Genomic DNA, 6,000 nt, shown 5'->3' with positions numbered 1-6,000 from the left:
CATCTCTTTTTCCCTGCAACTCTAATTGAATTGTTAACTACAAAGATACAGTGAACTGCATTTCTGCTATGCTATTTCATTCCTCCTACATAGTGCTCTTCTTCCAATAGACTCAATTGGAATTGATCATACAAACACCGCGGCAAAATGACAAAAAAACCCAACAAACCCAAGCATGACTTAAACATCTCCAGAAGAGAGAAGGAATGTATTTTCCTAACATCCCTAATGACAAAACTCAAAGGGATAAAATAAATGTGATTAGAACCAGAGATAGCAAGCAGCACATATTTTATTGCTATGTTTTCACTTCTTATTTCTTTTTAACAAGGATAAAAATTAACTTGTGCAACCTCCGCCAGGAAGTGAGTGGATCTTTGAACTCTGCCATCTGGCTAGTGGAATCCGTGTTTTCGTCGCCTCGGGTTACAGGTTAATCCTGCCAACTCTTATTATTTGTAGAGGTTGCTGGCTTCTCGGAAGCTTTTGTATTCTCTGTCACAGGGAAGATTGCTGCTGAGCAAAACACTGGGGTCAGCATGGTAAGGACAGTGAGCAGGGAGGCGAAGGGAGGTAGTGGGGAGAGGCGACAGTTCTGGCTAATCTAAAATTATCCTCTTTATTAGAAGGGAAGACGCTGCAACATGTGCTGGCGAATTCACCTTGCGCTGCAAGTCAGCGCAGACAGGAAGGCTGAGCGCTCCCCGTTCATGGTTCATGGTGGAAGTCGAGCTCGAGCATGCCCAGCAGCTGGGGAGCCCCATGTGATGACAACAGCATCCAGCTCCATCTGGTGATGTGCTCCCAGCCCCCCCGGGCACTTTTCCATCTAGTCTTGCAAGCAGCTGGATCAATTTACTCTAGCCTACGGTGCACTGCACAGGCACAGACTGAAATTATTACTCATGGAAATCCCCTCTGTTTCAGTGCTTTGAACAAGGAATCAGGTAGCTTTCAAGCTCCTGACAATTAATAGCCTTTGGTCAAGGGAGAACAGTGCAAACACGCTGGAAGCAATGGGTTTCAAAACAGCTTGCCTAGTTTCTAGTAAAGGGAGTGGGTGGTTGAGGTACACAGTAATATTATCCAGCACAGTGTGGTCTTCATTGACGTCAGCAGGACATTCTTCCCCCCCCTTCTTTCTCTCTGTCTGCCTGACTCCCGAAAAGAGGCACATGGAGCTTAACTCTGTGACAGAAGCATGGCTCATACCACCCGGAAAACCTCCAGCTTTCCATCAACAAAGCCAGAGTGCAGATGCTACCATATTGTGAATGAGCAGCACCAAAATATATGAAAGTCATTTCAGAGGAGGAAAAAAGCTGTTGGAAACAGACATCATGAGCATTACAGTATGCATTTCTCTTCATGCTGCATGATTAACCGTTCTGACTAAGACAACGCTCTTCCTGTGGCTAAGAACACATCCTCATCTCAGATTTTCCTTAAAATAGAGTATTTGATCATGACCCCTCCCCACAACTGCTGTGTCCATCCCAGCACAGCTCTGTAGTGTCTGTGACTGTGTTTTCTTAGTCTCACCGAACACATCATTTTCTCTTAGGCTCCCATGCTGCAGGCTGGAGGCATCACACAGTAGCTGCCAGCCTTGCATTGAAAATACCCCAGGAAGTTCAGCAGAAAAATCCTGCTATGCTTTCAGCAAACTTTTCAAAGCGGGATTCCTGCACACAAGCATGTGCAGGTACGCACTTGCAACCTTTGCATACACCGTTATTTGTATATATATAAATAAAAAGCAATTGGACGGCAAACAAAAGGATGCACAGCGTCCAAGTGTTGCAGGTAGGAAAATGGACCCACCCTAGGCCTAAAGATACCACCTTCCAGGTGAAACATAACACTACAGTGCCCACATTTTCTATGTAAAACCCCACGAAACACAGGAAGTGTTCAGGCCAGAATTTTTGGAGGGTTGCAAAAGACAAAAGGGACTTTTTTTTGTAATAAAAATGTGTACTGAAGCTGCTGTGCCAGGCTCTGACTCAACACAGGCACATACGGAGTTCTCAAAGTGGAAGATTTTTCCAGTAACCGAGTAGACTGAATGAGCTCATCGTGACCCACTGAGCAAGTTTTCTTAGTATTCGTTTTGAGCAAGAGAGCGGCTTTGATCAGTGTTTGCACTCATTTGACTTTTTCCCTCTTCCCAAACTTCTGTTCCTTTGATGAAACACCTTTTCCATCAGGCTCCTCTTGGTAAAAGGAGCAATTTTTCCCTCAGTGCAGCCACAGGACTTAGGTAAATATCACGGAAGCATTAAAAATCAGGTGTGTTAATGAAATGATACTGCAGGCGTTGTCAAGTTGCAGGATGACCAGGGCAGTCCAGGAAAGCTGGGAGGGAGACACAGTTGTTCCACAAAACACCACAGAGACCTAGACAGTATGTTGTTGTGCAGGAGGCGGAGGGGAATGTGAGAAAGTGGAAGACCATGACTCACTGCAAACAAATTATGTGATCACTGACTCTGGCGCATTCTTCTTGTCCTTCCATACCCTGATCTCCTGATTTCCCTATAGTCACCCATGTAACTCAGTGGCATTCTGCCGGCTGCTCCAAGGGGTGTTTTGTGTTGCTTGCTTAAAGTTAAGCTATGAAACTTAATTGCTTAGCTATGAAACTTAACACTGAAGGTTGCCGAAAAGGTCTTGAACCAAGTCACATTTGGCAGGAGTCGCTACGATTCCCTCGGGGCCACAGCTACAAACACGCGCCTCCTTGTGCACCCGCCTTCGTGGAACAGTTTTACAGGTAAGTGTTGCACAAGGTTAGCCTTCTCTGCAGGGCTGCTGCTGAGGTCCCGTTGACAGCAGCGTCTTTCAGGATTCATTCACTGCCTTCATCAGTGCTTTTTGGAGAAAGAAAAAGGAAGGAATTAAGAGCTACCGGTAACTAAGACTCAGCACGGCAGTGCCCGCGGGTTAATGGAGCTCATATCTGCAGGTTGCCACTCCTGAGTTTTAGCCACCAACTTGTGCTCTCTTCTTCCTGCAAATGGAAAGTCCCTATCGCTTTACACAGTGGGCAAAGACAATTGCCCTCTGGACTTGGAGAGAAAAGGAGCTCTGGTGAATATGTAATATGTAACCCTGCTACGCAGCACTTCCAGTTAGAAGAAAACACTCTTGCATGTTCACAGCCCACAGGGGCAGCCCAGGCAGTAGCCTGCTTTGTTCCACAGTCTCACCAAAGCATAGGAAGGGCACCCCAGAGCCCTGCCTGCTTACACGGCTTCAGGCTCTGTGATTGAGCACTTCAACTGCTCTGCTGTGGCCGCAACGCCTGCAGCATGATGTGCCCAGCCACAGCAGATGAGGTTGAAAGGAAAGCCACAGGCCTCTCCGGTTCTCTTTTTCAGCTTGCTTTGGAGATGTGGTCGAGTCCTGGCCACACCAACCTGCAGAGCCATCTTCAGGCAGCCTCTGGCCACCCCACCCGTGAGAGCAGAGCTCGAGCCCAGGTTTTAAGTTCCAAGCAAGGAGGCTCTGACGATGAGAAGCATAGCCCCGCTTGTTCAGCCTGGGCTGAGGTCATGGCACAGGATTCGACGGCAGCTGCCAACTCACGTTGCCCTGGCCACCAAACAGCCTGGGGCTGGCTGTGGGTCTGAGGCACTCACACTGCAGGCAGAGCTGCACCACCTGCCTGAAGGAGGGAACAAGACCACCAGCCAGAGCAATGCCCTGTCACCCCAGGCAAATGCAAGCAGAAATGTCAACCATCCCATGAGCCAGGCCCCTTGAAAGGGTCTCTTGTGATTGCTTCGGACCAGCCCTGGTGAGAGGCAAGCGAAGGAGAGGGCTGCGCATCCGCGCTGGCAGGCAAAGGGTCCTTTGAAGAAACGCCCATGAACGATTATTGCCACCACTCTCCTTCTTTATAAAGCCTCCAGAGAACTTGCCAAGATGGTATTTTTGTGACCAAACAAAGGTCAGAGTCCCTGCTATGATAAATCAGGTCTAGTTTGGGGACAGGTTCAGCTGACTGAGTCATCTGACCAGCGCAGCTGTGCACAGACCCTGAACCAGTTCCCTTCTCGTGTCTCTGTCAGGCTGGGCACGAAGCTCACACATCTGCTAGTTCCTGAATTACAGTGTGCACACAATAACGGACGTGCCCCGCTCGGGGAAGCTTGTGTTTATTACTTTCCAAGCTTTGCATCAGCCACACACACAATTGGACCGCAGTGCGCGGTCACTGAATCTGCTGTGTGCAGCTGCCTGGGCTGCTGAAATGAATGGAGACTTCATGAGGCTGTGCCTGCACCAGCAAAAAATTGAAAATACAGGGAAAAACCTGCATTTCCTCTTCTCTGTCTTGCCAAATCCTTCCCTTCCAGAAACTACACAAAGTCCTGCTAAGTAGCATCATATCTGCAGGGAGGGCAGCAGGCGCAGCCATATTGCTCAAGCCCACAGCTCTGCTCGCATCCAGCACAAACGCTTGTGGATGGTCCACAACCACCGAGCTGTAGCCACCACTTCCAAGGGCTCCATGAGGCCTGGGGTGATTGATGCAAATCCTGAGCCAGCACAAGGAGAACCAGCCCCACATGACTTTCCCACAGTACCTTGGGGCACCATGGTGGTCCAGTGTACCTTTCCACTGGCATTGCCACGCCAGCCTGGATCGCAGTGCATCCCTCATCCCTGCTCCCACCTGCCTGCACCAGCTGAGTGGCTCTGAAGCATTCCCTGCAATGTCCCCAGTGCAAAACCACAGCTGCCAAATCCCAATTGAATCACACAGCGTGCTGGGACACCCCTCCAGAGCCACAGATGCCACCTCTGGGGCAGGCATCAGCTGGGCTTCCCCCACAGCCAGGTCCAGGGTGAGCTCTCACCCCACAGCTGCTGTTCTAGCAACAAGCCCCAGATGCTCTCCGCCATCCCCTTGCCAGCACCAGGCTGTACCACTTTGACCTTTTCAGAGCAACCTGCCTGGGCATCTTGGCTCTGCTCCCCTTGCAGCCTCAGCATGAGGGAGCTGGGCCAACCGGCTCATAGGGCTGAGCCCACGGTAAAGGTCAGAGAGGCATAGCCGGCCCCTGCCGCTCGGGGAGTGCCGAACCTGCAGACTCGGCTGTCGTCTTCCCATGACAACAGCTGCCATCGCTGCTCAGATGGGGTACAGACACGCTCCTGTTGGTACAGCAGTTCAGAGATCGTGAGGCTGTGGTCTCGGATGGGCTCACGGGAACAGGGGAGGTGCTCTGTGCTGGCTCCTTCCCAGGGAAAACTGAGAAGGGTCTGAACAAGAAGCTGCTTTTAGGGCTGACTGCTTCTTCTGCACTCAGAGGGCCAGAGCCTTGTGCTCCTCATAAGCCGTTGGGTCTGCTTGAAAGAAACATTAAAAGAAACATTAAAAAGCCTCAGGGACTCAGAAATTGTAAAGACATAGCAAAAAACCCCAAAACTTCAAGCATGTGAGCACCTCTCCCCGCCATACACAAATTGCTTCCATATTTTACAAGTTTTGAAGGGCAGGTGTATGTGCTTTGTAAATCAGTGAGCCTGACCCTGGAGCCATCCAAAACTCATGATCAAAAACTTGTGAGTATCTGAGGATAGGTGACATCATTCTCCAAAGGGTTCCTTCATCTAAGTCAACAAAAAGGTAGGGATTTTTGAAGCAGAACAACAGAAGCCCTTGAAACTTGCTCTGTGTGCCAGGAAATGCAATGTATAATGGACACACATACACACAATCCCCTTCGTGTAAGTGAAAAGCAAAACAGCCCTCATTTTCTGTACTTACAGGATTAAAATGACCCGCAGACAAAAACTCCACAGCCTGTGATATACAACTGTTGAGAAACAAAACCTATCTCTTGATGTCTGTGCCTTTTGCCTTCCCACACCTCTGCATCTCATTTGGGGAGGGGGAGATGTTGCATCAGACTAGCTGCAGTCTGGCCCTATGGACCAATCTGGGAAATGGATGGGGTGCTCCTGCAGAGCATCTCCTCTGCAAGT

The 6,000-nt window shown here is 49.5% G+C and overlaps 1 protein-coding gene across 3 annotated transcripts in view; it reads right to left on the bottom strand.

The window, feature by feature from the left end:
* Positions 1-307: 307 nt before the first annotated feature.
* The window catches only part of TOMM20 (translocase of outer mitochondrial membrane 20), a 60,632-nt gene continuing 54,939 nt past the window's right edge, over positions 308-6,000 (bottom strand). For 2 of the 3 annotated variants that reach the window (XR_013956743.1, XR_013956745.1), the window contains exon 8: positions 308-5,358. The gene's annotated coding sequence lies outside the window, so the exon portion shown is untranslated. The remainder of the gene's footprint in view (positions 5,359-6,000) is intronic. The other variant, XR_013956746.1, reaches the window with a different exon arrangement.

This window comes from Psittacula echo, assembly GCF_963264785.1.
Source record: "Psittacula echo genome assembly, chromosome: 4".
Lineage (NCBI taxonomy): Eukaryota > Metazoa > Chordata > Aves > Psittaciformes > Psittacidae > Psittacula > Psittacula echo.
The sequence above is the reverse complement of the archived record's forward strand: the minus strand, read 5'-3'. Positions and strand labels throughout refer to the sequence as shown.